The following is a 10,356-nucleotide window of genomic DNA, read 5'->3' on the forward strand; positions in this document are numbered from 1 at the left end:
TCTTGCCTTCGTTCAGACCATATCCAGGAGAGGAAGAGGAGCGAATTAAGAAGCAACTGAAAGTCCCGGGTTCCTCTTTGTTTCTGTTCAGATGTGTTTGAGGGAGCAAGAGAAGTGAATGAGATGGAGATGCACATTGAGGTCTAGCGGCGGCATAGTCTCAAAATGAGAGTGCTCAGTCAGTGAGTCTTTATGAAGATTCCATTTCGCTCCGAAGTGTACATGTAAAGAAGGGGAGATAATGATTAGCGGGGCAACATTTGTTAACATTATAGTAGAATAAAGATATACATAGCAGTGGAAAAATTGCATTCCAGATTTAGCATCAACAGACAAGCCAACATATCCAGCATTTCATGCACTAACTAAACTATTAAGAGAATGCATTTAAACTTGGATTAAAAATGAAAGAGCATGTAAAAGAAATTTCCTGAAGGTAGGATTACTTAAGCAACAACCATTATCGATCATTTCCAGCATATTAAAGTCTAGTATGTAAAGAAGCGGAAAAATCCAAATCATTTTTTATAAAACAGGTCCACATACTAGTTCTAACAATAATCCTCCTTGTTCATGTTTTCATTAAGTTAAAACTCATAGGCGAGATATCTAGATACTAGGCAAGCATTTTTTTTACATACACAATAAATACAAACAGTAACAGTAGCCAAATATATGGTTTCTAAATATTCCTAAGCATGGAATTATTACTGAAAATCAAAACCAGACAATAATGAACTGAACATGACATCGGGATCATTTTTTTTTCAACACAAGCAAGGCCAAACCAACAACCACAGTTTTATTTACCAGCAAACATGTAGTATGCTCTGTGCACATAAGAGAAATTTAAGATCTCGCAAACGTGATTTTCAGAGTAGAATAATCTCAGTCATGATTTGATAACAATTCGTAGACATTGTTTTACAAAAATAGAGCAATATATCACAATTTGTCGTAGCATTCAAACAAGAACAGGGCAAGGTATGAAAAGTATGAAACATTATTTCTAGTATTAAAGGAACACATAATTTCATTGGACAGAGACATCAATAATACAAGTTCAAATTCACACCACAACTACAACTAAAGAAGGCAACAAAAAAAAAAAAAAAAAAAGAGGCCGACCTTTTGTGGGTGCATCGAACGGGGGCAGGGGTCTTAGATCTACTCCTTACTCCTGAACAATATCAGAACGTATCTAAGGAATCAAATGCAAGGCCTTTGTGATGGCTGGAACTTAACAGAGACAAATAAAGCTAGAAAATTAAGTTTGATAAGAGAGAAGAGCAATAACGAGGGGGTGGGAGTGGGCGGCGGCTCAAAACCTTTAGACTAAAAGGGGGCGCCTGAAAAAGCTTCCAAGGTCCCCCAAAATCATCTCCAAACATGTGTATTTATAGAGACGGGTTAAGGCCTCCAGGGTTAACGTTTGGGCGAAATTTTGAATTTCAAACGGTAAAATTAGCCCATCATTGTCAATGTGGTGTCCTAGAAGTCGGCGTGACAGGCGCTGAGGTGGTCATCAGTGTTACTCAAAAATGGTGGAGAGTCGTTTAGGTTCCTTAGGAGAGAGAGGACAGAGATGGAGAAAATGAAAAATAGCGTGTTAAAATTATGGAAAAAGAAATTAAAAATCTTATTTGGTCGACATACGCATTTAATGCGGATTCAATTAGCTTGAAATTCGGGACAAGTGGGTCACTTCACAAAATGTGGAAGAATTCAAAGGGGACTACTGAACTTGGATGGATTCAACTTTCATGTTTGGGCTAATTGCAAAGGGTCTTGAATTGCTCATATAGGACAAGTTAATTAGCTGAATGGGTTTCACTTATGGGTAGATTGGGCTATGATTTGGGCTACGTTTCGGGTGCTATTTGGGCTCAATTTTTGGATTGCTAGGCTCTTCTCAAATTCAATTGGGTTGGATTGACTTTCTTCTTCTCAATTTCTTTGAGCTTCTAAATAATTATTTTCAAACTCATAATAACAGATATAATAATTAATAATAATAATCATTGTAATAAATAATAATAACCATAATAACATAATAATGCAGGAAATAATTATACTACTTATAGTCATAATAGTAAAAATAGTAGTGACGATAAAGTATTTGATTTATTAATAATTTAGAAGCTCAAGGAAATGAATTGGAAGAAGGGAGGGTCAAAATTGGGTGTCAACAATAATGATTTTTAAAAATAAGTAAAATTTAAACTGGTTTTGTAACAATAGATTATTCTCTCAGTACATTGTCTTCAGATAGGGTAACTTTGCCAGAGATGCAGGGAGGACACTTGCCAGATCCTGTCCTCTGATAAATCGGTTAACAGTTGGAGCATCTGCTATCAGAATTATTAGAAATAATCCTTTCTGGTTTAGACAATCTTAATCAGTTTCATATATAATGTAATGAAGTCTTGACTATGTGGAATCCACGCCCAAGACAAATTCTGAATGGTTTCAAAGGACTGTAGGTTATCTTCTATTCTCATAAATAGGTATTGGAATAAGGCGGGCCTTTTGTAAAATCGTAAGGCACAAAGAGGGTGAAAGAGGGAGATAAACATCAAGCTCAATCATATCATTCTTAAGGATTCCACTTTTACATTTAGAGATTGCAAAAGGGTTATTCATTGGTGTTAAATGATAGTTCAAGACTCATTGCTACTAAATAGTTTCAAACACATACTATAAAACTAACTTACACACATTGAGAACATCATATGTTAGCACGCAAATTTGATGAAGAATTGATGAAGAAATGAAAGTCTATGTATAGAGAGAGAAAGAAATTTTTCATTTCACTCCAAAAAATATCTACAATGTACAAGTTAGTTTAAAATGAGTTGGGCCTCTTTCTTTTATAGTGACCCGAGCCCAATGCTCTCTTAATTGCCAATCTGGCTAAACTAACAACAACAATGATAAATAAAAGCCCAAACCGACCTGGCCCACTAACCTACATCATTAACTATTTTATGTACTCTAACACCCCCCTTCAAGTTGGAGGGTGATAAGACCCCCAACTTGCCAATATGAAAATGATGAGCAGCACCAGGTAGACTCTTGGTAAGCACATCAGCAAACTGAGTGGAAGTCGGAGTATGATGCAATGAAACCAAACCATCAGCAAGCTTGCCTCGAACAAAATGGCAGTCCAACTCAATATGTTTAGTACGCTCATGGAATACCGAATTCTTGGCAATGTGAATTGCAGCTTAATTATCATAGAAAACCGAAATAGGATTGCAAACAGGAAAACCAAAATCATACAGCAATCTAGTCAACCAAGTCACTTCTGCCACAACCTTACTCAAGGATCTGTATTCAGCCTTAGCTGAAGAAAGAGACACCACAGGCTGCTACTTGGACTTCCAACAAATCAGACTACCACCGGGGAGAATACAAAAACCAGTTACTGGCTTTTTACTATCAGGACAAACACCTCAATCACTGTCACAAAACACCTTGAGAGACAAATCAAAGCAGTTATTGAGAAATAACCCATAGTCAGAGGTCCCTTTGATATGCCTCAACAAGTGCAGAGCTGCCTTCATGTGAGGGAGACAAGGCAGTTGCATGAACTGATTTAAGTGTTGGACAACAAAAGCCAAATCAGGTCTAGTATGAGTGAGGAAGTTCAGTTTACCAATTAGACTTCTGTAGGTCTCAGGATTGGGTAAAGGATCACCCACTGCAGCTTTGAGCTTCTCATGTAATTCCAATGGACATATGACATGAGAGGAGATGTCACAGTGAAACTCTTTAAGCAGGTCAAGCTCAAATTTCTTTTGATGAAGAAGAACACCAGAAGGAGTATACAACACTTCAAGACCAAGAAAATAGTTCAACAACCCCAAATCTTTTATCTTAAACTGCTCATGAAGAAATAGCTTGACGACGGAAATTTCAGAGGAATTAGTCCCAGTTAAAATAATGTCATCAACATAAACAGCTAGAATGACCAAAGAGTCCCCAGAACCTCTAGTAAACAAGGAATAGTCATTTAAAGAATGAGAATAACCTCTGGAATGCAGGGCTTGAGATAGCTTGGTATACCATTGCCTTGAAGCCTGTCTCAATCCATACAGAGACTTTTGTAACTTGCAAACTAAAGGAACAGGAGAAGAAGCAGGTACTGATAATCAAGGGGGAAGTTTCATGTAAACTTCTTCATCCAAATCCCCATGCAAGAATGCATTGTTTACATCTAATTGAAAAAGAGACCAATTCTGTTTAACAGCAACAACAACAAGAGTTTTGATAGTAGACATTTTTACTACAGGGGAAAGAGTTTCATGAATATCAATCCCCTCTACTTGAGTATCCCCCCTGTCACGACCCAGCTAGGGGCCGCGACGGGTACCCGGAGCTAGTTACCGAGCACCGCTCACTCTACTACTTATCTTGCCCATCTAATATTCTTTTATCAATTTACATACCAGTTGTAGGAAAATCATAATTAACAAACATAAATACTTTATATACAATTGCCTTTCGGCCATCAAAATAATATACATGCATATGAAAACGTCTTGTGAGACCATCTAACCCACACTGCATATCTACGAGCCTCTACTAACATACTGTATATACATGGACGGAACAAGACTCCGTAGTGCCCAAAATATACATATATACCAAAAGGATAATCCTAAGCACATCCGGACGATGGAGTGCTTTCAACCAGCTGACTGCTACTGAGGATTTGGGCCAAGCTCTCCTCTCTGTCTACCTGTGGGCATGAACACAGCGTCCGAAGAAAGGACGTCAGTACGAATGTTGTACTGAGTATGAGAAGCATAAACAATGAAAGAAAACATCAACAATATAGTGATAACATCAACATGAAATATCTGGATCTGTCTGATAATCATAAAGGAAATCATGCGTGCCATCTTACTCATACTCATCCTCATAACATATATGCATCGTATGCAAGCTGCCCGTCCATATCGGAACGGTGTGATAATCAATAATATTAGCCCGCGTCCATGCCTCCCGCATCCGGGGTACCATCTCATGCCGCCCACTAGTGGTGTCTGCCCATGCCAAAGGGTCATGGTGTATCCGTATAGCTGCCCGCCTTGGCGGTGACTGCCCGGCCAACTAGGCACGGTGTGAAATGCTCATGTCATGCTTATCATAAAATGCTCATAATAATAATATACTCATCATAAAATACTTATCTCATTGTAATACATGCATAAGGCTCAAGATCAACTTTACTCTATCGGGGTGACGTAAGGTCGTGATCCCCCGATTACATTATGGAACAACTATTGATACTCTGCCTCACCTTGAAGGAACTAGTACATAAGGTGAGTGTAAGCGATAATTAACATCATCATTATACTAGCATCATCATATCGTATTCCTCATCTTATATAGACATTAAGGAGTTAGACTCTTAGCCTTTCGGACTATAGGAACTCATGAAGAGAATAGGAATTTCGTGCTACAAGATTCATGCCATCAGAAAGAAGGGACTAGCCTCACATACCTTGGTCGTTTAGCTAAGATATCGCTCACTCGTTCTCCTTCAATATCGTGTCGTTACCTTCATAAAGAATTCATATCAACATTAGCATACTAACTACAAGAACGCGTCGCTAATTCTAGGAGAAGTCGGACAGCGCTTCTCTTGTTTATACTATTTTTCCCATGTTTTATATTAACTCCCAACATTCATTGCATTACTCACAATATCGAAATCAACAATCGTCGTTTACGTACATTTAGCAAAATCCACCATTTTCCTCCAATTTCCCTCATAATTAGCCTTATGACTCGTCCTTGCATTTTCATGCGTTTAATGCTTGTTTCATGATGTAAGAATCATTTACAACGTATTTGTATTCACAACACTTCAACATTCATAATTCAATCCCACTATCATTCATTTATGGCACTATTCACTCAGTAATGGTCCATTTCTATGTTCTTCTACATTTCAAGTGTCTAAGCTTTTCAATACTTCAAACAACATAGAATGATCATGAAACTTACCTTGGATAGTGGTTGAACAACCCTTGAGTTGAAATTCTTCACTTAGCCAAAACCCTAGTTCCACCTTTCTTTAGAATTTCTTGATTTAGAAGATCCTTTGATGTGTTCTTACACTTATTTTCACGAATTTAGTGGTGATGATCTTGATATTCCCTTTGATTCTCTTGAATTCTTGTGGAGGAATAATTTGGAATGTTCTAGAGGTTTCTTGAGTTGTGTTGATGAATAATGAACTGAATTGTAGTCCAAGCCCCTTTTAATAATCCCAAAATTTGATCTTTAATGAATTCTCGTCGGGTGAACAGTGGTCGTAAATTGCAGTTTACGGACCGTATTCTGATTTACGGCCCGTCCACTGTGGACGTATTTAAGCATTCCAAGAAACAGAAAGTTTGGCTGAGGATTATGGCACTTTACGACCTGGTTTACGGTCCGTAAACCAGTTTACGGGCCGTAAACTGGGTCGTATTTAACCATATCAACGCTGGGCAGAAAGTTGAGATTTTTGGAATGATGGAATACGATTGCACTGTACGGTCCGTAAATCACTTTACGGGCCGTATAGTGCCATATACGACCACTGGCAGAAAAATTTTCTGCAACTTTATTATTTCCAAAAATGCAAAATTAGCCATTCCCGACTTAGTAAAACACCATACACTCAAGTCCTTCATGGTTCTACTCATCACACAAGTACGAAAAAATTTCCGAGGTGTAACATTCTTCCCCCCTTTTGGAACATTCGTCCTCGAATGTTCGACACTCGGGGATTCTAGAAAATTTTTTTGCCAGAGTTTCCTTTGTAATTTGGCACTACCAATTTACCACAACGACCCATAATATCATCGCCTCACAGGGCTATATCACAATATCAACACATTTATGGCCACACACGACCAAAAACATAAAATTAAAACATTCATACCTCATATCGTCGACGTCTCATCTTGAATCTCTTCTGGGGATTGGAACAAATGGGGGTACATAGATTTCATCTTCTCCTCCGCTTCCCAAGTCATTTCTTCCCGATTATCGTTCCGCCACAGAACTTTGACTGAAGCAACCCCTTTATTCCGAAGCCTTCGTACTTGTCTATCCACAATAGCAATGGGCACTTCTTCGTATGTCAACTTCTCTGTCACTTGCACATCATCAATCGGAACTATTCTTGTGGGGTCTCCAATACACTTGCGGAGCATCGAAACATGAAATACTGGGTGTACAGATTCGAGCTCTGAAGGCAAGTCCAATTCATAGGCTACTCGACCCACCTTGCGGATGATTTGATACGGTCCAATGTATCTTGGACTCAATTTCCCCTTTTTGCCGAACCTCATTACTCCCTTCATTGGCGAGACTTTCAAGAATACCCAATCATTAGCTTGAAATTCCAAATCCCGTCGGCGGTTGTCCGCATAAGACTTTTGGCGACCTTGAGCTGTTAACAGTCGGTCTCGAATCACTTTAACCTTTTCAACTGCTTGTTGGACCAAGTCGGGGCCTATCAATTGTACTTCTCCGGTTTCAAACCATCCAATTGGAGATCTGCATTTTCTTCCATATAAGGCTTCATACGGGGCCATTTGGATACTGGAATGATAGCTGTTATTATAGGCAAATTCAATAAGAGGAAAATGCTCGTCCCAACTACCACCGAAGTCCAGCACACATGCTCGTAGCATATCTTCTAAGGTCTGAATAGTGCGCTCGGCTTGCCCGTCGGTCTGTGGGTGGAACGCCGTGCTGAGCTTAACTCGAGTACCTAGACCTTCTTGAAAGGACTTCCAGAACTTGGCTGTGAACTGCGCCCCTCTATCCGTGATAATGGCCAAAGGAATACCATGAAGTCGTACAATCTCCTTGAGATACAATTTAGCATAGTCTTCCGCTGAATACGTAGTCCTGACGGGGAGAAAATGAGCTGCTTTTGTGAGCCTGTCCACGATCGCCCATATAGAATCATACTTCCCTCGCGTACGGGGTAATCCTACCATAAAATCCATATTAATTTCTTCCCATTTCCACGTACGAATTTCCATTGCTTGCAATAAACCTCCTGACTTTTGATGTTCGGCTTTCACTTGCTGACAATTTGGACATTGGGCTACAAACCCTGCTATGTCTCGCTTCATGCCATTCCACCAATATAGCAACTTAAGGTTGTGGTACATCTTGGTTGCACCTGGATGAATAGAATACCGGGAATGATGTGCTTCCTCTAAAATCCGTTGGCGTAAGTTTGCCACATCCGGTACACATAACCTGCCCCGATACCTAAGGACCCCTTCTATGGAAACTTCGAATGGAGACTTTTCTTTTTCGTGAGCTAGATCTCGATAATGGCTTAGCTGGGAGTCCTCATATTGCCGTTCCTTCACTTCTAGATTCAATGATGAAACTGTGGGGTCATTGATGCTAATACTTGCATCTCCTGAATTAGTCGCACGTACGCCGAGACTTGCTAGTTGATGGAACTCACGAACCATTTCCTGCTTTTCCGAAGGAACTCCACATAAACTACCCATCGATCGGCGGCTAAGTGCATCTGCCACTACATTCGCCTTCCCTGGATGATATAGAATGTTCACATCGTAATCCTTTAGTAATTCTAACTATCGCCTTTGCCGCAGGTTCAACTCCTTCTGTTTGAAAATATATTGGAGGCTTTTGTGATCCGTATAGATGTCAACACGTACACCATACAAGTAGTGCCTCCATATTTTTAAGGCATGGATAACCGCGGCCAATTCGAGATCATGAGTCGGATAATTCTGTTCATGCCTTCGCAACTGTCTCGAGGCATATGCAATGACTCTCCCATGCTGCATCAATACGCATCCTATTCCCACACCGGAGGCATCACAATATACGACATAGCCATCGGACCCTTCTCTAATTAGAACTTACTTAACTAGGATAAGTTATGGAGGATTTAATTAGTTATTTTGAATAATCCATGATATTGTATTGTCGATTATAATTTACTTAACTCATCTAGTTAAAGTAATAACGAACAAAATTTTATATTAACTAACTAATCCTTCATCAAAAAATTATGTTAACTAACTAATCCTTTTCGGAAATTCTGTTAATGATGTTCAATCTAAAACTAAGGATTTAGCTTATCGTTTGTTATTCAGGATTTAGTTTATCGTTCGTTATTCGGGATTTAGTTTATTATTCGTTATTCAGGATTTAACTTATTGTTCATTATTCGTTAATGGATTATTTTGGTACCCAAACCCACTTTTGAAGTTATTTAAGTTGCGGACTCCAATTAGTTGGGTGTTGAAGGGTATAACGCAAAAAAAAAAAAATTACACATAAATAATTGATCATGAATTGATATTTTGTTAATTGATTATAAAAATAAAGTTATAATCACTAAAAATAAAGTTACGCATTAATATAAAAATAATGTGTAACCCTAAAACATAAATAACTTAAAGCTAATGACAACAAGTCTTCAAACAAAAATGGATTTCGAGCACTTTTCAACTACTAAAATGACAATCCGAAGTTTTGTGTATCCTTGATGTGTTGAGCCTACCTTATTAATCGCACAAAAATAAATAGGGTTCTATATAAAATATTCAAGTTTTGGAGTCTCGAAGCATGATTAATCTATGTCTAAAGTATGTAAAAAAGTGTGAAAGAAAGGAAGAAAGAAAGAAAGAAAGAAAAGAAAGAAAGAATTTTTTTTTAAAAAAAGGGATAAACCTTTAACGCATGAAAATCATGCGTTAAAGGTCATCAAAAAATTTGACAAAAAAAGGGACACCTTTAACGCATGAAAATCATGCGTTAAAGGACTTAACGGCTCCGTCTGCGTTAAGTTCTTTAACACATGATTTTCATGCGTTAAAGGTACTTTTGTACTAGTTTTTTTTCTGGGGTATTTTGGTTCATACCCTTTTTTTTGGGGTTATTTTGGTTCCGGACTCTAACTATAAGGCATTATCACTTCTAATAGTCTGAACTTTGGTGTGAAATTGAGTAGTAATCATGCTAAAAAAAAGCTTTGAGAATGGTAAAAGCATTGCTTTTGGCACCTAGTATGTGGGGTCCAGGTGGCCCTAGTGTAGTCATCAACAATGGTGAGGAAATATCTAGAACCATCATAGGTTGGGGTATTGTAAGGACCCCTAGTGTCAATGTGGATAAGCTGAAAAGGTGCAGTTCTTTTAATAGAATTGTCAGGAAATGGTAATCTAGATTGTTTAGCCAAAGGTCAAATAGGACAGTCAAAGGACTGTTTAGAGGATAATTTGGAACCAACATTAGTAAGTGATTTCATTTTGGAAAAAGGCAGATGGCCAAGTCTATAGTGCCAAACAA

This window comes from Lycium barbarum, chromosome 12 (assembly GCF_019175385.1).
Source record: "Lycium barbarum isolate Lr01 chromosome 12, ASM1917538v2, whole genome shotgun sequence".
NCBI lineage: Eukaryota > Viridiplantae > Streptophyta > Magnoliopsida > Solanales > Solanaceae > Lycium > Lycium barbarum.